This window comes from Miscanthus floridulus, unplaced genomic scaffold (genome assembly GCF_019320115.1).
Source record: "Miscanthus floridulus cultivar M001 unplaced genomic scaffold, ASM1932011v1 os_2602_1_2, whole genome shotgun sequence".
NCBI lineage: Eukaryota > Viridiplantae > Streptophyta > Magnoliopsida > Poales > Poaceae > Miscanthus > Miscanthus floridulus.
Window position 1 is genome coordinate 4,525 of NW_027098401.1, and position 22,170 is coordinate 26,694.

Consider the following 22,170-nt stretch of genomic DNA (forward strand, 5'->3'; position numbering starts at 1 on the left):
CATTTCCAAGCCGAGCATTCGTCTCTATAGCCGAAGGTGTGGCCGTGTGGGTAATACTCAGATAACATATTTCCCAGCAGCAGATTAGGTTAGTAAGGTGACCGGTAAAACAGAATCATCCAGAAAAATAAGCAATATATGAATCTTGATTCAATTGTATGCGTGTTGAATATTTTTTTTTTGAAAGGGTAGGCGTGTTGAATAGCCAAAGTACATCATGTGTAATGTAATGAATCCCATTATTGTTTCTATAGCCGATTTATATCTATACCTAATAATAAAGAGGCAAAATTTATCTCTATCTATTTTTTGGTCCGTCTATTTTTTTTTGTCCGTGATAATGGAGAGTTTTTTTCTGTCCAGACTTATATATATAACATGTGCTCATACGAGTTAGAATAACTCTTGTCTAACGCGATATAGAGTCGGATTCCAAAATATATTGAGTCGTGTATGTGACTCGGACTCATAAGACATGCTCACATGTGTTAAAACAACTCGCGTATAGTGTTGATACGGAGTCCGATTACAATGAGACGGAGTTAAATTCTTTTGGCAATCAAATTTGGTTCGGGTCATATTTTACATAAAGATATCAGATATGCCAAATCTAAGTGCTTATAAAGATGCTATCCGAGTGCTTCTAAGGATGCTCTAGCCACATGTACGGGAGATCAAATACACCAGGCAATAGTGTCTTCGTACATGGGATTGTCTGCTGTTGACAAGGAAACCAGGACAGAGTTGGCATCCGATAGAGAGTCCAAACCGAAGATCGGCGCTGCATGCCAGAGTCCATATAAAAAAGGAAATACGCAGGCAAGCAACTTAGCGTCAAGTGCAGGCCGGCTTCGTAGGGATTGAACCCTTAACTTTTCTTTAATAAAAAAATATTTTGACCACAAAATGTTAATGTAGTTTTCATAAGGAATAAAATTTATTTTTATTAGAATTTGAATGAGATGATGATCCAAGTAATCAATCCGTGAACTAAAATTTTACACTACTGGATTCAGGTTCTTTGTCGAGTGCCTAAATTGCCCTCGGCAAAACCTTTGTCGAGTGCGGCACTCGGCAATGAACACACGGCAAAAAATTGATCGGCAAAGCTCTCTTTGCCGAGAGCCCCGGGGGCACTCGGCAAAGAAAAGCGACCCACGGCGCCCGCCCGGTTGACGGTCGCTTTGCTGAGTGCCAACCCTGCAGGCACTCGGCAAAGATTTTTTATTTATTTTTTAAAAAAAATTCTTTACCGAGTGCCCTCTATCCGGCCCTCGGCAAAGATGTTTTTTTTTCTAAAAATTCTTTGCCGAGTGCCCCATTGCCGACGCTCGGCAAAGTTAAAAAAAAATTTAAAAAAAATCTTTGCCGAGTGCCCTCTGGCCGGCACTTGGCAAAGTTTGATTTTTTTAAAAAAAAAAAATCTTTGCCGAGTGGCCTCTGACCAGCACTCGGCAAAGTTTGAATTTTTTTTAAAAAAATTCTTTGATGAGTGCCATGGTCATGGCACTCGGCAAAGCTGGAAAAATGGTTTTCCGAGCGCCCATTTTTCTAGCTTTGCCGAGTGCTGTGACCATGGCACTCGGCAATGGGGTCCTTTGCCGAGTGAAACACTCGGCAAAGTGATCAAAAACGGCAATTTTTATTTTTTTACATTCCATCATAACAAATAAATTCATACAAACATATATCACATATATATCTCATCCATCACATATATATCTCATCCATCCACACATCCATCCGCACATATCACATCCATCACAATATATATCACATATATAATAATAAGTGCTCAAGTCCATCTAAATAAATCCACAAGTCCATCAAAGTCCACAAGTGTATCACAAGTATATCACAAGTCCATCACCAAGTGAACAACAAATGAAAAAAATACAACATGCACTCATCTCGGCCACTGCGACTATGGTGAAGGCCCAGCTCCATTATTCGGAGGTGCATGAGGTGGATTATTCGAACCACCGTCAGATAGAGACTGCACAAAGGAGAAAAGATTACATGTGAGACAAGATTATTTTGATAGCTAATCTAGGAAGGTAGAGGCCATACAAGCAAAGCACAGGCGAAAGTAAAAAACTTTTATACTCATAGGAGTAGCTGGAGCTGCAGGACACGGAGGCGGAGGTGGAACCAACAACCTAGCTAGCAGAGAGAAGCCCACACGTTGCTCAAGCCCTTGTAGGAACTCCGTAATATCCGTCAGCCTCTGCGACTGGGCCTGCCGCTCGGCCTCCAGTTGGGCCACCATCCTCTGGTGCCCGGCCTCCAGCTCCTGATGTTGCCTCATTTCTTGTTCCAGCCGGGCCTGTAATATTTCACCCCAATGTTTCAGTAATGCAAAGCTAATTAAGGTGTGTAAAAATCAATGTATGACAAGTAAAACAGGAATAACCTCGAGTGCGTCGACCCAGTGCTGTGCAACGGTCGGACGTGTGCGAATGGTTGGGCTCTCGCTCGTGCTCCGTGCTCGGATCTGGGAGAGAGAGGGAGTAGAGGCCATGTCGATGACGCCGTCGCCAAGCCAGAACCGCCCATGCTTCTTGTCTTACCCCACCCTCATGACAACCTCTCCATCGAAGTCCTGGGTGCTCGGATCGTGGTCTGGCCCATGGAGCGACCTCGCCACCTTAGTGTACTCACTGATGTGGGAGTGGATGCTCGGGTTCATGTATGCCTCGGGTGGGTCCTCCAGGTTGAAGGAGACATCAGACGTCGCCTTGCCCTTGTGGGCCATACACCATGCCTGGAAGTCCGAGCAAGCCTGGCCACTATGTGATGCCGACTATGAGAAAGACAGCACGATGATTATAAATCAGGCAGAACTGAGCGTCACAATAGATAAATGAATTCGCGTACGCATGCTTGTTTGTATCCGGCGAGGCTGCGGCTACCTTGATGGTGTGCTAGACCTTGCATCTGCAAACGATGGTCCCAGGCATCCCTATGCATCTTGAGGTACTCCTCCGTGAACCACCTCTCCACCATCATTGCCCAGCACTTGGGATACGCTTGGCACCACCAGGGAATCATCTACACGTCATCAAGTATTGGTGAAAGGACCTATGATGCCGCCTAGAGGGGGGTGAATAGGCGTTTATGAAAATTAACACCTTTAAAAGCAGAAACGATTAGTAAAGGGAGTTTCCAAAATAGAAACTCCAAATAAGAGTAGTACCACCCCTCACAAGTTAGTCACAGAGTATATAAAAGATACTAAATGAATCTAGGAGCCAAACGCCTACAACCAAAGAGTTAGAACACAATACAATTCAGTTTGGCGCAGGGGCTAATATCGGACGTGTCCAGTATGTATACCGGACGTGTCTGGTATTCACGACTTCAGTGGAACATCCCCGAACTTGCTCCTTTTGATTTCTATCTTCAATCCAAACTGTAGGAAACTATTAGAGATAGTAGTATACACAGAGAACCTGCAGAATAGCTAGAGCAACACAAATATTAAATGAAATGCGAATTGAGACACGATATTTGTTTTACCGAAGTTCGGACTCGTTCGAGTCCTACTCTCTATTGAGGGGGCTACGGGCGACCCAGCGAAGGTCAGCCCTAGAGGGTACCATGAAGGTCACTCTAGCCGGAGTCTTTTCCAACTCCTTTTCCTCCTTCCACTAAATGATTCCGAGGCGACAGAATCAACTGTTACGAACTTTTCAAAGCAACCACAATCTCTCGGGTGCTCTCCGGCGATGCCGAGCCGTCTAGGACCAAAGAGTCCAAGAGTAAAAATTGCGAATCACGAGATTGACAATATGCACAAGTGCTCAAGTGGTGGCTTGCTCTCTTTTTCAAATTCTCTCTTAACCCACAAATTGGTTTTGCAATTTGGATCACACACTCACTAAGAGAGGGTTTAGGAGAGTTGGCAAGGCTCAAAAACGTGTGTGTATGTCAACAGAATCAGCAGCCTCCAAAGGTGGAGGCTTAGGGGTATTTATAGCCCCCTTGAAAAACTAGTCGTTTTATAGCCGTTGTAATACCGGACATGTCCGGTATGCATACCGGACACGTCCGGTATGACTCACACTGCGCCAACGGTAACTAAGTTACAGTGAAGTTGTGAGGCATCGGAACTCCTGATGAATGCCGGGACTCTCGACCGTCGGAACTCCCGACTCACGTCGGAACTCTCGACCCTCAGCAAATTTGAAAAACATATAACTGAGTTAAAGTTAGTGAGGTCTTGGAACTCCCGACGCATGTCGGAACTCCTGACCGTCGGAACTCCCGACTCACGTCGGAACTACAGACCCTCACGGCTTTTGAAAACTAGCCGTTGGCTTCTGATCATCCATACCGGACACGTCCGGTATGAATACCGGACACGTCCGGTATGACCAGGACAGTGAACCCTCCAAGTCAGTTGAAGTGCGAGACGTCGGAACTCTCGACCCATGTCGGGACTCCCGACCGTCGGAACTCCTGACCTACGTTGGGACTCCCGACGAACCAACCCGAGAACAACAATTTTACAGCTGCTGGACAAATACCGGACACGTCCGGTATTGCCAGACCAACAAGAAATCAGTTAGCTCTTTTATCGCTCAAATACTCAAAACTCACATGGGTTGGCTTGAGCACTTATGAAACATTATCTATCAACATGATGCATCCCTCTTAATAGTACGGCATACCTATTAAACTCAAGATCAAAGGAAAAATGAATTTATACCACTTGAGTTGATTTCTTTTGAATTGATGCCGTCCCTTCCAATCTTCATTAAGTAAGGGTGCTAACATATTGATGTTGATCTTTTCACTTGAGCATAGCCATCTTGAGCATGTGACTTGATTCCATTCATCAAATTTGAATAATCCCAAATGTATCAAGTCACTTCCATCAAATACTTCATTATAGATTTGATCCTTCACATCAATATGACCATCTTAGCTTGATTAGTACCTCAACTAAATGTGAGTACTTTCTTCTTCACCTTAGCTAGGTTCTTCGGCCGCCAAGCCATCGCTTGCCCTTCACCTTTGCTTAGTACCTCGAAGCCTTTCCTTGCTATCTTCACCATCTCAAGCCATCAAGTCACGTCTTGTGTTGAATCATCCATTTATATGTATTGTCATCTTTTTCAATTTAATTTAGCAAGCTTCAAATATGAGACCATTCCATATGCAATCCCTCATGTCTCATTAACTAATAATCATGAGCTTGCTTTCATATAGTACATGGAAATCCCACAATAAATAAGCCTTCACATGAATTCCATTTGCATTGTTGTCTTATGCTTGAACTAGATTGTTTATACAACAACACATCATTTTGGCTTTCATTAAGTGCCTGTGAGATAACCTATTACCTGTCCACACTTAGCAAACGGGTTAGTCCTTTAATCACGTTGTCATTCAATCAACCAAAACCCACTAAAGGGCTAGATGCACTTTCAATCTCTCCCTTTTTGGTGATTGATGACAACTTGATTAAAGCTTACACAAGGATATAAATATTTAAGCTTTTGGGTTCAATGATTTATGAGAGGCTCCCCCTTGAAATGTGCTTATGAGTAGAATTCACAAAATGACCTCAAATATCAATTGCACATATTAAAACATATAGGAGACCCCCCCCCTAAATCATTGCATCCATAGAGTGCATGTGTGTGTGACAAAGCGAAACCGTGATGCATATGACAAGATATATCACACAAGAATAAATATAAGGCATCACATCAAATATTTTTATTCTAGCATGCATAGTCCTTATGAAAATAAATATAACACATGTAATTCACACATAGCACTCATTACAAATTTTCTCAAGTCCAGAAGCCACTGATATATACAATAAAGATCATGTCTCAAGAGATACATAGATAAAGCATAAGTCTCATCTCTCACATGATACAATCTATCTCATATCCAAGATACATCAATGAAGCTCAAAAACAAACTACAGCCTGCAGTACATATCTTCAAGTACAAAGATAAGCAAATGAAACTATCCTGAAGCTTTAATCAGTCTCTCTCCCCCTTTGTCATCTATCACCACAAAGGTCCAACAAAGACATACTAAGGACAAAGGGGCTACAAGCTATCACTGAAGGCTAAGATCACTCATCATCATCATCACCAGCATCCTCATCATCTAAGCGTGCAACACCAGCTGGACGAGAACCACCCGCACTAGACGGGTCATAGCCACCAGACCCGTAGAAGCTGCCACCACCTGTGAGGTCACTCCACCAATCTATGGCATAGTCGTCTGTAGTGCTGGGATGTGGCTAAGAGTGAGTAGGCACATGAGCCTAAAGTGGTAGAGTGTCAGGGTGCTTAGGTGCCTGCTGCTGCTGCTGTCGCTGTATGAACTCAACATACTCTATGTCATATCTGGCCTGCTGCTGCTCCTCAGTCTCCTGCTCACTAGCTGCCTCATCTGATGGAGGAGACCTAGGAGGATCAAGCTCAAGCCTAGAAGCAATTTGCTTCAAGGTTCGAGTGTCCTTCCTCCTAGCTTCCCTCTCCTTCTGCTGCCTAGTCTAGATGTCATGGCACATCCCAAATATGGAGCTGAAAAGCCTATGGATAGGCGAGGGAGGACTGCCACAGCATGAAGTAGATCGTGAAGGAACATGTGGTGAAGGAGAAGCTCTAGCTGGTGCACCACTCCTAGGTGCATCTGCCTCTGGTGCTGCTGCTGCTCCTCCTAGTCCTGCTGGAGGTAACCCTGTCTCAGGCAGATTTGCAACAATCTTCAGGGCCTTGTGAATCTTATCATACTCGAATGTGTGCCCTATCACCTGCTCAATCATATACATGATATAAGGAGCAAAACCACAGCCCTTGAGGGGCCTCTCTCCAACACTCCTAATCTTGGACCAAATAAAATCAAACACGCTGAAGGGCCGAGCGTCAGGTGCCATCCTGTGGAGTAGGTTCCTAGAGTAATCAGCAATATTGCCCTTGTCTCCACCCTTGCAGTCAATAGTCTTCCTGAACATCCTGTCTAGGTACCTACAGGTGGGGTGAAGACCTAGAACCTTCCCCACAGCTCCTCTCTCACCACCAGGAGGATACATATATGCGAGCTGCTCAGGGGGTAACACCTGCTCGGTGTGGATCCTGTCCCTCTGGAGATCATCCTCTAAGAAGCCAAGGTGGGCGGCAAAAACATCATAGTCAACACTGTACCACTGGCCCTCAAGCATCCAGTGCATCCGCCTCTCATCCTCCTCAACGAACAGAGTAGCATAGAACTGAGCTACTACCTCTGTGTTCCAGTCATGCTAGAACTCCATGATCTCATATACCCCTATGCTTTGACAGATGGCAATAGCATGATCAACTGAGGCCTTCTGCAACTCTCTAATATATTGCCAGTCAATCCACTAAGACCGGGCAATCACTGGGTTCCTAGTGAGAATCACACTGGAGTAGAAGTCCAGGTGAAAAGCTGTCTGGAAGCGATGATCGTACTGAACCTTAGGTAAGCTCCTCGGATCAACCCTTCGCTCATCTCTAGCTCTCCTAGTCATACCCTTTCCCCTGTAGTCAACTCTGGGAACATAGGAGGTTACATTGGGCAGACATGTCTCTAGAAGACCATAATGCATCCCCTGACCAGGCTGGTGCTGAGCTAGAGGAACTGACTCCTCCTCAATCTCCTGCTCCTCATCTGAGCTGTCAGCTTCTGATCCTCTCTCAGTGCTCTTCCTCTTTCTTTCTTCTCTAGACTCCATTCTGAACTCATCAGTGTCTGTGTCAGAAGAAGAGCTCCCGGACCCCTCTGCATATTGAGCAGCTGCACTAGAGGCCGCCCTAGTGGACCCCCTGCTGGTTGGCTTGAATCTAGGATGCATATCCTGTCTCAGCTTCTTGTACTTCTCAAGTGCTGGATCATGCCTGTGCTTGGACCTTGGCTCCTGTCATCCACTCATGGCCGCTGTCCTGTATCCAAAGATTTTCATAGAATTTTAGATACATGCCCATAGCTTATTCTTGAATTGTAAATAGACATAGATTCTTTTATCCAGGGTTTTACAATCACCTCGACAAACCATTGTCCCAAGGTTTGCAAAACATAGATACAGAAGAAACTATGCCTATTATACAATTTTGGGATAGGATTGAATCAAAGGAAGCAGTGAGCCTGCTCTGCTGGGCCATACCGGACATGTCCAGTAGCATATCGGACACGTCTAGTATGGACGACCAGCAACCCTAACTAGGGTTCCTTGATTCAAACCAACACGGATTAATACCAAACTTTGGGCATTGCTTCTTCATCACCAATGCAGCATAATCACTAAAGGAATTTTAAAATCATGCATTGACCATGTAGATCGGACGAGGTCCGTGATTAGGGTACCTTGAGAGGAGAGAAGAGAGAGCGATGTGAAATCCAAATCCACGGGCCTTCAATCCTTGATCCAAGCCTTCTCCAATGCAATCTCCCTCTCTCTCTTTTCCTTGGTGAAATCCTTGGCCACCCTAGGTGGGAAGAAGGGCGTCGGCTGGTTGGTTTGGAGAAGGCAAGTCTGTTTGGGCCGAAGGGGTATGCTCTATTTTTATAGTCCCGCTAATACCAGACATGTTCGGTATCATACCAGACACGTCCGGTATACACGGGCTGGCCCAATTTATTCCAAAATGTGTTTTCTCTCTTCCAATTCCCTTTTCTATTATTTCTTAGTCCAAAAGGTATGCTGTAACACCCCTGGTGTTTATCACCAGTTAAGCAATGGGTTTGAGCTCAAACATGACATGTCAAGTGGTAATCAAGGTGTCAAGATCAAATCTACATGATGGAGCTCCAACTTAAACTTGGGCCACGCAAAATTGCTTACATATGGACCCTTGTTAAGATTATGCAAGAGTAATGCTAAACATGCTTATTCCATATACATTACATCCACATGCATCCATCTAGACCCGTGGAAAAGTTTCATGAAGTTTGGAATCAAAAAGTCACATGAAATGATAAGTCATATCTTTGCATGAATTGCTTTATCAAGTGGATGGAAACCTATGAAGTCAACCAAACCTTGGTACCTTGCACAAACAACTCTACTTGCACTCATGAACAAATGTTATGAAGGGTTCATGTTGAGCAGGTGGCCAAAAAATGCTCCAATGGATCAAAAAGGATAATATAAGCTTCATCGTGATCCTATTTTGGTCAAAGTAGAACAGTAGGTTCTATACTAGTTTTGAGGTTGGACCTTAAATGAAAGTTGTAGTCCATATCATGTAGAACAAACTTGTTTTTTGGACTAAGAGCTAGATCAGCTTGGAAGTAAGTCAAATCGAGGTCACAAGATCGAATTTGCTATGGTTTTCAACACTTTGAATTATTCTAAGTCAGTTTCGCTAAGCAACGACGTTGACATTCCGCGTTCTCCGAAATTCGCTAAGCAACTTGAGTTGGTCCAAAAATAAAAGTGGAAGGTTATATTATGTAGAAGAGCATGCAAAAAGTTGGAACCCGTTTGGCTTCATGTTGATGGTTAATTCTGAGTTTTTCCTAATCACCGTCGTCACGCTGACAAACCAAAGTTAGGAGCATGTTATCTGCTAAACCATAACCCTAATGACCCTAAACTCTTAAGCAAAGTTGGAGAGCATCAGGTGTAGACCAAACTTCATTTTGGGCCCATGTCCAAATTTGGCTTGCAAACGGCCTAGAATAGTGCCCCACGCTAGTCGCTTTGCTGCCCGCCACGTGCTCGGTAAAATGCCTCAATGGGCGGCGCGTGTCCAAGGCGTGGCCGCCATGCACAGAGCACACCCACCATTACCGCACACCGCTTGCCGCGTGGCTGCCCTGTCGCATCCTCGGCGCCCTTCTGGAGTGAAAACCGAGCGCCCAAGCTCCCTCTGGCTCACTCGCTCGCCCTCCCATCGCCTGTCTCGCTCTGACCCCACGCCTGCACGTTTGCTAGAGCTCGGCCGCCATAGCCACCGTGGCCAAACTCCATTGCCGCCGCCGCTCCTTCTCCTGTAGTCCTCCCGTGCCACCACCGAGTATGCCTACGGCTCCGCGACCGACTCCCCAAGCCCTAGGCCGAGCCGTGACCCACCGTGTGCTCGTCGTCGACGAAGCTGCCGCTGCCGGCAACGCTGGCCTAGCGATGCTCTGTTGCTACGCCGTTGCTGCCTGCTGCTTGGCCGGCCAGGGCCAAGCGTGGCCATGGTAGTCCACGGCCAAGCCCCAACACCGCCCCTCTATGGCTGCCGAAGTCCCTCTCCAGCCGGTCAAGTCAGCCGCCGGCCGGCCACCATGCTCTGCGTCCGTCTGTGAGTTAGAGGAGAGGAGGACCTCGTGCGAGAAGAGAAACAAGTCCAGGGGGTTATGTGAAGAAACCGTGACTCAGTGAACAGTGCCGAAAAGGATCCATTTGTTCGTGTTTAATTTATGTTTTCTAGAGGGACCCCGATGCAAGATTTCAATTTCCTTTTTCTCTGGTTTTTACAGATTTGAATGCTCCACTTTGAAAATTTGTAGTAATTTGTAGAAAAATCGTAAAATAGTAAATGAGGACTTTTTGGAATCCTTATGAAATTCTCTGTGCACTAGATCTATAATATTACATGTTTTAGTTTAAAGGTTTAGCTGTAAAAATGGATTTAGGCAGTTAGGTTCTTAATGCTAGTCATGTCTTGTCTTTTTTATAACTGCAGTTATTTTACTCAAATAAATGTGAAATTTGTATGGAGTGTTACTGATGTGATTAGTGATGTCTGGTAAAAATTTCAGTATTTTAGGCTTGATAGTTTCAGATCTATAAAAATAACAAATTACCTGTATTGCCTTACCCCTATTCTGAATAGGTCTGCAAGATTAAATTAATTGGCTTAGTTAAGTTATGAATCATGACTTTATGATAATACATGAGTTGTATTACTTTTATTAAGATTTTCAAAAAGCTAAATATCATGATTTTTGGTTAAGTAGATCTTGAGTTATATTTGCTTAAATATTAGTGGCTGTTTCTGCCCAAACTCTGACAGGGTTACCTTGTTGGTATTGTGGGGCCTTCTTAATAGTAGAATTAGCTTTAGGTGTTTACAACAAAGTTGTTTATAATTTGATAAGATTTCTAAAAAGTATAGAACCACATTTATTGGACATGTATAACTCCAGTTATAGCTGTTTAAAGTGGCATGTCAGTTTCTGTCTATGTTTTGGACAGAGATGCAATTATTGAATTAATTGACCCTTATAACTGTAGAATCATCTTAATATGAGAATAGAAAAGTTGTATCTAACTTCCTAAGATTTTCAAAAAGTTATGGTTCATGTTTGTTGGAGATATAGAACTCCAGTTATGCTTCTCTGAAGTTCCTATCAGTTTTCTGTACCACTGCTGTTGTATTGCATTTGCAGTTTTGCTTGTGCAATTATTTTCGTGGTGTAAATGATGTTTGATATGGTTGTAGTAAATACAAAAGTTGTAGGAAATTCCATGGTCTTGCTTATGTTCAAATTGTAAGGCCATAGGCCTGATAGTGTAGGAGTTACATGACTTTTAAGTCTCCTGTCAGGTTTTGATTGTATTCTGAGCAGATCTGAAAGATGCTAGTGTTTGATCTAGTTAGGATTTGAATGAGCTTTTGGTTATAATAAAAAAGTTGTAGGTAATTCATGTATCTAGCTGCTGTTAAAATTTGGTGGTATTTGGTCTTGTGGTTTGTGAGTTATGCCTGTTTAAAGTTGTGTTTCAGAAATTACTGCTCTCTGTCAATTGTGGACCAGTTTCTGTAAATGTATAATTTTGACCTACTTAACTTGTGAATCATGCTCTGATGGTTATAGATGAAATGTAGATAATTTCATAAGATTTCCAGAATGCCTTCTTGTAATTCATTTGGACTTGTGTAACTCCAGTTATAGCTAAATCTTGTAGCTGCTATTTGCATGTCCAGAAATTGATAGATCCCAATTATAGTTGTTTGCTTGTATATTGCTAAGTGTGGCTCATACCTTTGGTGATGGTTGAGTTAGAGTACCTGAGATCTTGGGAAACTTGTGTCATGCTTGGTGATGTCGTCTTCTTTGCTATCGTGGGATGATAAATTGTGCGATATTTAAAGTAGGCAATGCGAAGTGCTTGTGCATGTTAATATAACCTTGTGCTTGTCTTACTTACTGCCTGCGATGCATTGTCTATTGCACTTCCATGTATTCATACACTTGCATATTGCATCTCATCTAGGTATGCTAGATGCACCACGTGAAGGATGCGATGTTGGAGCCAAACCCGAAGACAACGTTTGATGGATCTATCCCGAAGATGGAAGGACTAAGCAAGTGCTAGGACCTGAGATGTCACCAAGACGGTGCAACCTAACTGAGCTGACTTGTGTCGGATCCTAGGCAAGCCCCGGAGCATATTAAGCCTCCTAATTTCTGAAATACAGTTACATTATTATTGTTATATATATATTGTTGCATTAAGTTTAGGTGTTGGATGCAAACACTTGCTGCATTGGTTATCTAATCCTTGTCCAGATATTGATACCCTGAATCCTATGTAGCTCAGGCTCATGTAGTGCTTAGCCCTGCTTAAACACGGTAGAAGTTAGGTGATTTCCTGTCACCTATGAGATATAGGAAGATACATATGGCATGGTTGGCTATATTTGCTATCGTGGAAAAGAACCAGTCTTAATTTGAAATGAAGACCGGACGGAGGCTTGCCGGTTTATAGTGACTCCGTCTGTGTCGCTTAAGGACTGAATATTGGAGCCTTTCCTATTCATGTTGAACGCATGCCTCTCTCTTAGTTGGCCGGGTCTGGAGACCGACCACGAAGCCGAGTAGCTCACCTCAGGCCGAGAGTCGATAAGTATAACGTGCGCCTCGAAAGGGAGCCGTAGGCGTGAGTCCAAGGGTAGGTGATTTAAAAGTCCTGATCGTCCTGGCAGAAGGGTAATCCCTGAGAGTACTGGCGCTGATCGAACCCGCGAATTTGGTTCCTGAGTTGTCCCAAAGGTGACCCACGACTACCCTTGCTAAGTATGCCAGGGTGAGAGTTAGAAATACCCCCTCAGCTGAGTTGTAATTCGATTCGAGTCGCCATCTCTCCCGGTTAGTGAGAACTTGACGGGCTTATCTCCAAAGTAGATACACTAAATAACATAATGGTTCAGAAATGATGATATGATAATGATAGCCTTATTATACCTGCTATGGTTAATATTGTTTGCTCTTAATAAGTGAGTGCTCTAGTACAGGTGCTAATCTAGTGGATAGGTAAATGATGATAAACTTGATGCTAAGTTTAAATTGGTCACTATATTCATAAGCTCTTTTATGCAACTGTGTCAAGCTAGCCCACCTTATAAGCCTTGCATGACCCTTGGTGTCCTTTATTTCTGGTTTTGATGGGTAAGTCTAGCTGAGTACATTCTCATACTCAGGGTTTATCCCACCATGTTGTAGGTGGAGTTCTCGGCCTATAAAGATGGTGGTTAACCGCCGGTGGCTTGGTGATTCTATAGTTACTTCTCATCTATATGCTTTTATCGGATGATGTCACTTATGCTAGCAATGTATTTGGAACATATATTAATGTAATCTTTTGAAGGCTATGTTGTTTTCACTAATCGGTTTTGAAACCCAAACTTGTACTATTATTTGTGAATCCACTTGTAATATTATTTTCCACTGCAACCCTGTGTATGTGATGTGTATTTGCTTAATCACGCGATCTTGGTTGTGATGTTGATTTACCGATGTCTTTTGGGACACTCGGCGGACTACCGGATTTGTATGAGTAAAAGTATGCGCGTGTCAACATGTTAGCGGGGACAACCGTACTTGATCTTGTATAAATTGGGCGGTTCTGTTACATATATAATCTTGATCCAAACCGAGTATCATCCCTTTCCTTAACCAATGTCGTAAAATGATTTTCTCTTTTCCAAATATTTGGCATATACAAGATTTCGCTTACTTGAGAGAGAGAGAGATAGTAGATTGTGGACTTAAGAAAGCCATGTCATGTGTGATTATCCAATCAAACAATCAAGGAGAGCTATAATCATCACATGACAAGGCTAGGTCACAAAGACCAAGATTCAAATAATTTTTCAAATTCACACCACCTACACATGCTAGTTATGGGTTTTGAAAAATATCTCTCCTATGTCACACAAATGCACATTCTAACATATAAAGGGCCTTAGATGCACTTACAATGTATGTATGTAAACACATACCTTTGCCTTGAGCCCACAAGAATACCACTAAGAGGATAAATAACATGATGATCTTTATGTTGACCTCAATTGCCAAATAATCATGCTAGATATATTTTCATCCAAAGAACTATAGAGAATGCTAGATAAATTTGTTAGTCCACAATGGTGCAAAATAGAAATTTAGCTCCCCCTAAATAAGTGCTTCAAGTAATTTGAAAGACTTTCTACAAGCACTTTTATTCTATTAAGAAATTTGGAGCCAATTTTCCATTTTGACCATAATCAAGTAATTTGCCATATTTAGATTTCGCGGAGACATACTCACAAAACACTTAGGAATAGATGAATCACAAGCTTCTGAGTAAGTTAAGTATATATGAAAATATATGGATCAAAGACTCAGTTGTAATTCAAATTGTGTTCTGGTTGCTACAATACCGGACACGTCCGGTAGGTGCAAGACAGGCATAATTAATTCGATGTTTGTGATTCTTTGTTTAGCTCTATTATTTATTGTATACTAGCATCTCAACAAATAAATTACTCTACTAGATAGCGATCAAAAGCATCATATGGCAAAGTAGAATTCCTTTTTAATTGAAACTAATTAGCCACTTTTATTATTTCACAAATGTACCTATTTGTGAACTATAGAACATGAAATGAACAAGGTGGCTATCCTAAAGGGTTTAGGTACTTTTTACCAATGGTGAGGATGAAATATATGATATGTTCATTCAATTATCTTTGGGTCAACCATATAAGGGATTAAGATAAGAATTGGTTGATAGATTGAGTGAATGTTTGTCAAATTGCTTGCTTAACCACCCCAAAGATTTCATCTCATCACCAAGTACCTACATCATTATCCTAAGCATACTTTGGTACCCAACTCTTGTTGGGTCCTTTTGAGTTAGTCAACAAGTGCTTAGGCACCCAAATGGCTTTAGCACTAGTTTGTGGTGAACACATCACCTTGCTAGCGCTAACTCCATTTGTGGCCTTCCTAAGCATATCATTATAGACAAATGTATTTGGCATAGGAGTTTTACCATTTGGGCATTCATAGCTTAGATGCCCCTTTCTTCTACAAGCATAGCATATGCGGCCTTTGTGTGCTCTATGCTTGCTTTGCTTGTATGGACATCTATCAACATTGTGGCCCATCTCATTGCACCCATAGCATCTTCTAGTTGCAACTTGGGCTTCCTTTCTTGCCTCTTTGTACATTGGGCATTTCTTGGTAGGATGCCTTAATTTCTTGCTCATGAGACAAGCACTTTGTCCATCACTCTTCATTTGCTTGGCCTCCTTGGTAGAAGCCTTTTGATTGGCGGCTTCAACCTTGTTGGCCCAACTCTTGCGTGGACACATAGCCCACTCATGTCCATACAATCCACAACCATAGCACATCCTTTTTCCATGTTTCTTGCTCTTGGTTGTGTTTGCCTTGCTTGAGATGTGATTCTTTTGTTGGGCTTTGGAGGAAGCAAGGTTTGAACCCTTCTCAAGCTTCTTCACCATGTTATCACGGTTATCTTGAGAAGGTTGTGCTTTCTCCTTACCCTTCAACCGAATCACATCTTTCTTTAATCTTTGCACTTCTTCTTTGAGCTCTATGTTTTCTATAAGATTTAGCTCAATCAAAGATTGGCTTGCTTGAGAAGCACATTCATTAGTACAAGAAATATTTAATTGAGATGGTGTACTAGTGAGCGGATGTGTGAGAGGTTGAGAAAATTTTACCATTGTAATCACAACCTCATGAGCCACCTCAAGCATGATGCTTGATTCTACTACTTCCTCATGAGAGCACTTTAGATGAACATAATTTGCTTGTAGCATATTATACTTGCTTGATAGTTCATCTAGCCTTGCCTTGAGCTCAAAGTTTTCCTTCTCTAGTTGTGAAACACTAGAAGAGGAGTTAGTAACTAAAGCATGCTCAATTGACAATTTTTCATACCTCTCATTTATTGCCTTTAGTTCTTGCAATTTGGAGATGAGAAACTTTTCTTGATTTTAAAGCAATTGCTCTTGCTTCTCTATCTCTTCTTCAAGCTCATCATTCTTTTCAACTATCTTCATGATGATGAACTTGTCTTTATGGTTGAGATGATCAAGGTTGTAGTTGTCTTCAACTTCAACATCACTCTCTTCTTGATCATCCACTTGAGCATTCTCCTTTTCTTGATCTTTCTTGTTACTCTTCTTCTTGCTTTTCTTGGCCATGAGACACAAGTGATGAGTATCATGAGATACTGAGATTGACTCATCACTTGGTTGCCACTGGGCTTGAGCATCGTTGCAAATAGCTGCTTGCTGGTCTGCTGCCTTGGCCATACCAAACACATCTGGTAGGCATACCAGACATGTCCGGTACATGCAGGCAGATAGCAGGTCATGCGCTGCTAGCACTTCTTGCTCCGGCTCGGCACTCTTGAGGTCTTGTGAGGCTTCTTCGCTGCATGAAGACACAATGGACATACTTTCCATTGACTCGATCTCAAATGCATCATCACATTTGGATTTTCCATATAAATCAAAAAGTCTAGTCCAAATGAGATGAGCACTCTCCGAAGGTGGTTGTCCATTGAAGATTGCCTCATCTTGAACCGCTACACTCAATGTACTCAAAATAATATTAATAGCTTGAGCATTGAGTTGCACGCATATCTCTTCCTCTTTTGATAATTTTTTGTAGTTGCTCCAATCAACTATAGGAAGAGGTATGCTTGCATCCACAATATGCTCTACAAGAGGACTAATATCTCTAAAAGCACTGAGTACATGTATTGACCAAGTTAGAAAGTTTGAACCATCATTTTGGAGAAGCACCGGCTCCAACTCGATAGACGTCGACATCCTTTTCTCACGGCGATGAAGCTTTAGGTGAGAACCTCACTCTGATACCAATTGAAAGGACCTAGGATGCCGCCTAGAGGGGGTGAATAGGCATTTCTAAAAATTAACACCTTTAAAAGCGGAAACGATTAGTAAAGGGAGTTTCCAAAATGAAAACTCCAAATAAAGAGTAGTACCACCCCTCACAAGTTAGTCACAGAGTATATAAAAGATACTAAATGAATCTAGGAGCCAAACGCTTGCAACCAAAGAGTTAGAACATAATACAATTCAGTTTGGCGCAGGGGCTAATACCGGACGTGTCCGGTATGTATACCGGACGTGTCCGGTATTCACGACTTCAGTGGAATAGCCCTGAACTTGCTCCTTTTGATTTCTATCTTCAATCCAAACTGTAGGAAACTATTAGAGATAGTAGTATACATAGAGAACTTGCAGAATAGCTAGAGCAACACAAATATCAAATGAAATGCGAATTAAGATACGATATTTGTTTTACCGAAGTTCGGACTCGTTCGAGTCCTACTCTCCGTTGAGGGGGCTGCGGGCGACCCAGCGAAGGTAAGCCCTAGAGGGTACCATGAAGGTCACTCTAGCCAGAGTCTTTTCCAACTCCTTTTCCTTCTTCCACTAAATGATTCTGAAGCGGCGGAATCGACCGTTACAAACTTTTTGAAGCAACCACAATCTCTCGGGTGCTCTCCAGCGATGCCTAGCCGTCTAGGACCAAAGAGTCCAATAGTAAAAAATGCGAATCACAAGATTGACAATATGCACAAGTGCTCAAGTGGTGGCTTGCTCTCTTTTTCAAATTCTCTCTTAACCCACAAATTGGTTTTGCAATTTGGATCACACACTCACTAAGAGAGGGTTTAGGAGAGTTGGTAAGGCTCAAAAACGTGTTTGTATGTCAGCAGAATCAGCAGCCTCCAAAGGTGGAGGCTTGGGGGTATTTATAGCCCCCTTGAAAAACTAGTCGTTTTATAGCCGTTGCAATACCGGACATGTCGGTATGCATACCGGACACATCCGGTATGACTCACACTGTGCCAATGGTAACTAAGTTACAGTGAAGTTGTGAGGCGTCGAAACTCTCGATGAATGTCGGGACTCCCGACCATCGGAACTCCCGACTCACGTCGGAACTCTCGACCCTCAGCAAATTTGAAAAACATGTAACTGAGTTAAAGTTAGTGAGGTGTCGGAACTCCCGACGCATGTCAGAACTCCCAACCGTCGGAACTCCCGACCCTCATGGCTTTTGAAAACTAGCCGTTGGCTTCTGGTCATCCATACCGGACACGTCCGGTATGAATACCGGACATGTCCGGTATGACCAGGATAGTGAACCCTCCAAGTCAGTTGAAGTGCGAGACGTCGGAACTCCCGACCCATGCCGGGACTTCCGACGAACCAACTCGAGAACAACAATTTTACAACTGCTGGATAAATACCGAACACGTCCAGTATGAATACCGAACACGTCCGGTATTGCCAGACCAGCAAAAAATCAGTTAGCTCTTTTGTCGCTCAAATACTCAAAACTCACATGGGTTGGCTTGAGCACTTATGAAACATTATCTATCAACATGATGCATCCCTCTTAATAGTACGGCATACCTATTAAACTCAAGATCAAAGGAAAAATGAATTTATACCACTTGAGTTGATTTCTTTTGAATTGATGCCGTCCCTTCCAATCTTCATTAAGTAAGGGTGCTAACATGTTGATGTTGATCTTTTCACTTGAGCATAGCCATCTTGAGCATGTGACTTGATTCCATTCATCAAATTTGAATAATCCCAAATGTATCAAGTCACTTCCATCAAATACTTCATTATAGATTTGATCCTTCACATCAATATGACCATCTTAGCTTGATTAGTACCTCAACTAAATGCGAGTACTTTCTTCTTCACCTTAGCTAGGTTCTTCGGCCACCAAGCCGTCGCTTGCCCTTCACCCTTGCTTAGTACCTCAAAGCCTTTCCTTGCTATCTTCACCATCTCAAGCCATCAAGTCACGTCTTGTGTTGAATCATCCATTTATATGTATTGTCATATTTTTCAATTTAATTTAGCAAGCTTCAAATATGAGACCATTCCATATGCAATCCCTCATGTCTCATTAACTAATAATCATGAGCTTGCTTTCACATAGTACATGGAAATCCCACAATAAATAAGTCTTCACATGAATTCCATTTGCATTGTTGTCTTATGCTTGAACTAGATTGTTTATACAACAACACATCATTTTGGCTTTCATTAAGTGCCTGTGAGATAACCTATTACCTATCCACACTTAGCAAACGGGTTAGTCCTTTAATCACGTTGTCATTCAATCAACCAAAACCCACTAAAGGGCTAGATGCACTTTCAATTGGACATATAAGAAGATCAAATTAAACCAACTTAATCTCAAAACGAATCAATATTGATGTTCTTCATTTACCTCAATGTACTGCTCCTGGGTCAGCTGCATCTCTCTTGCATCTTTCTTGGTTTTCCTCTCTCCAAGCTTCGACCCGTAGTAGGTTACGATGGCCTGGATGCGCGCCTCATGATGCATGTCGATGATGAGTTTTTTATAGGCTTTGGTAGTCACCTGCTCCACCTTGGCCTTAAATCCCTCCTCGCATCTGTAATAAGTCTGCATACAAAAACGATGTATTCATTCATTATTTCAAGAAAAGTCTAATAAATGAGACGTATTGAGCAATGTTGTGCGAGTGAGACTTACCCAAAACTCTGCCTTCACCCGCACCGCCTTGTTGGGGTACTCCGCATCGAGGGCGATGGCATAGTGGTCAAACGAGTAGGCCGGCTCCGTCTTCGATGCATACGTGACAATGTCGGGGAAGTGTTGCCTGCACAAAAGACCCAGGATGCCGTTGACTAGCCATGCGCTACCACCTGACACAACCACCCAGTTCCTGCATAAGTGATTAAGAAAAATTATTAGTTTTTTCATCATATCATATGAAGTAGTGATGATAACATATAAAGTTACTTACTTTTGCCCTTTGGGGCGAAACACTGGGCGTTGGTGAGGAAGCGGAACTTATGGGAGGCTCATGGGACCTCGCAAGTAGACACTCAAAGAGGAGTCGGAGGAAGCAGAACCCGTGCTTGCTGCCTCACACTCGTCGTCCTCGTGTGGCCCCTCCTCCTTGTTCGTCTACCGAACCAGCTCCTCATCTGACTCATCCATGGGCGCCACCTCCTCCTCGTACGGCATGGGAGGAGACGGCCCCCTTCCTGCGGCTGGCGGTCCTCCTCCTCCTCCTATCCGATCCCTCCGTCGCCCCTCCGCCTCCTCTTGCAGCCGGTGTGGTCTTTGGTAAATCGAGTTCATGGACCTATGACGGTCGCCCGCCATCTTTGTTCAATCACCTGCAATAAAAAAAGAAAAACAAGACGTAATTAGAAATATGTGCAAAAATGAACAAAACATAATTACAAAAAGCATAGTAATACATGTATTAGAAATATATGCAAAAATGAACAAAACATAATTACAAAAAACATAGTATTACATGTATTAGAAACAATCTTCATGATTGAGATTAGCTGGATCATAGGTCTCGTCATCACTATCAATATTGTCCAACTCATCAACACTATCCAAAGGAGGAATGTTGTCTTCATTGTCATTGCCTAAATATAATCGCTCAAGCATTTGTATGTCCTTCAGATTTTGCACCTCGTCTCCAACGTCCTCGTCATCATCTCTTTCATTGTCTACTTCCATTCCTATCTCTTCGGTTAAGTCTATGTCAAACCTCCCTTGTAGCCCCTCTTCTTGATAGAACTCTCCATCATATGTGTTTGGGTTGAAGTTGTAATATTAATCGTTTGGGACAGGTAGTTTATCGTGTGGCGATACCTTGTGCACAATAGACCAACCCTTAAGATGCTTGGTGTTTTTGCACGCGTATGACGTATAATAAACCTGGATGGCCTGTTGAGCTATAATGTAGACATCTTTTCTTGGATAGACGGAATCCTGTCGAATCTCGACTAGCCCAAGCTTAGGGGTCCGTCTCGTTACTCTAGGATGAAACCAGTGGCATTTGAATATGACAGGAGTAAGAGGTTTGGAACCATAGAATGAGAGTTCGTAGATTTCTTCAATTCTTTCATAATAGTCGAGTCCATCAGTGCCGAGCATAACAACTCCGCTGTTAGTGGTTTTTCGATTGGGCCGACTCTACTCATAGCTTGCTGTGTGAAAACGATATCCATTCACGTCATAACCAGTAAATGACTTGACCCTAACGGCACAACCGTTTGCAACCTGTGTCAGCTCGTCATTTATAGGCGCATCAGTTTGGGCTTTCTGTTTGAACCAACAAATGAAATCGGGGCTCTCTAGTCCCGCACCCTGTGAAAGAAGGGTATCATTTTCTTGTGGGGTAGGTTGCCTTATCCATGCCAGGATTGACGAAGAGATTCCCTATACCAACGAGAAACAAGGGGGTTGGACGAAGAAACAAGGACATACAGCGAAATGAAACAAGTTTATTTAGAACTTACCCAATGAACGGCTGCACCTCGACAAGGTTGGTCAACACATATAGCATGATACTGCGCCACTCTTCATTTTTCAATTGCTTAGTGGTCGATGCACTTGCGCTTTCGAGTTGCCTTTGGAAAAAGTTGAGGTTCGATTCATTTTCGCCAGCATTGTAACGAGGGGGTGGATTATAAACGCTAGGAAGGTTCTCAGTGTAGTATTTCTCTGTGAAGTTCTACACCTCCTCTAGAATGTATGCCTCTGCAATGGAAGCCTTAATTTTGGCTTTATTTCTATATTTTTTGCGAAGAGTCTTCAGACATCTCTTGATTGGATAGCACCAACAGTCCTGCACGCCCCCCCCCATCCGTGCCTCATATGGGAGGTGCACAATCAACTGCTACATCGGCAAGAAGCAGCCGAGTGGAAAGATCTTCTCTAACTTACAGAGCAACACGGGTGCCGCTTTTTCTAAGTCATCAATGACGATCCGAAAAAGCTCATTGGCACAAAGCTGGCGGAATAAGTAGCTCAACTCTGCAGGATATCACATGTGGAGATGTCTTGGTTTGTAAGCATCGTATATGACAACGTGC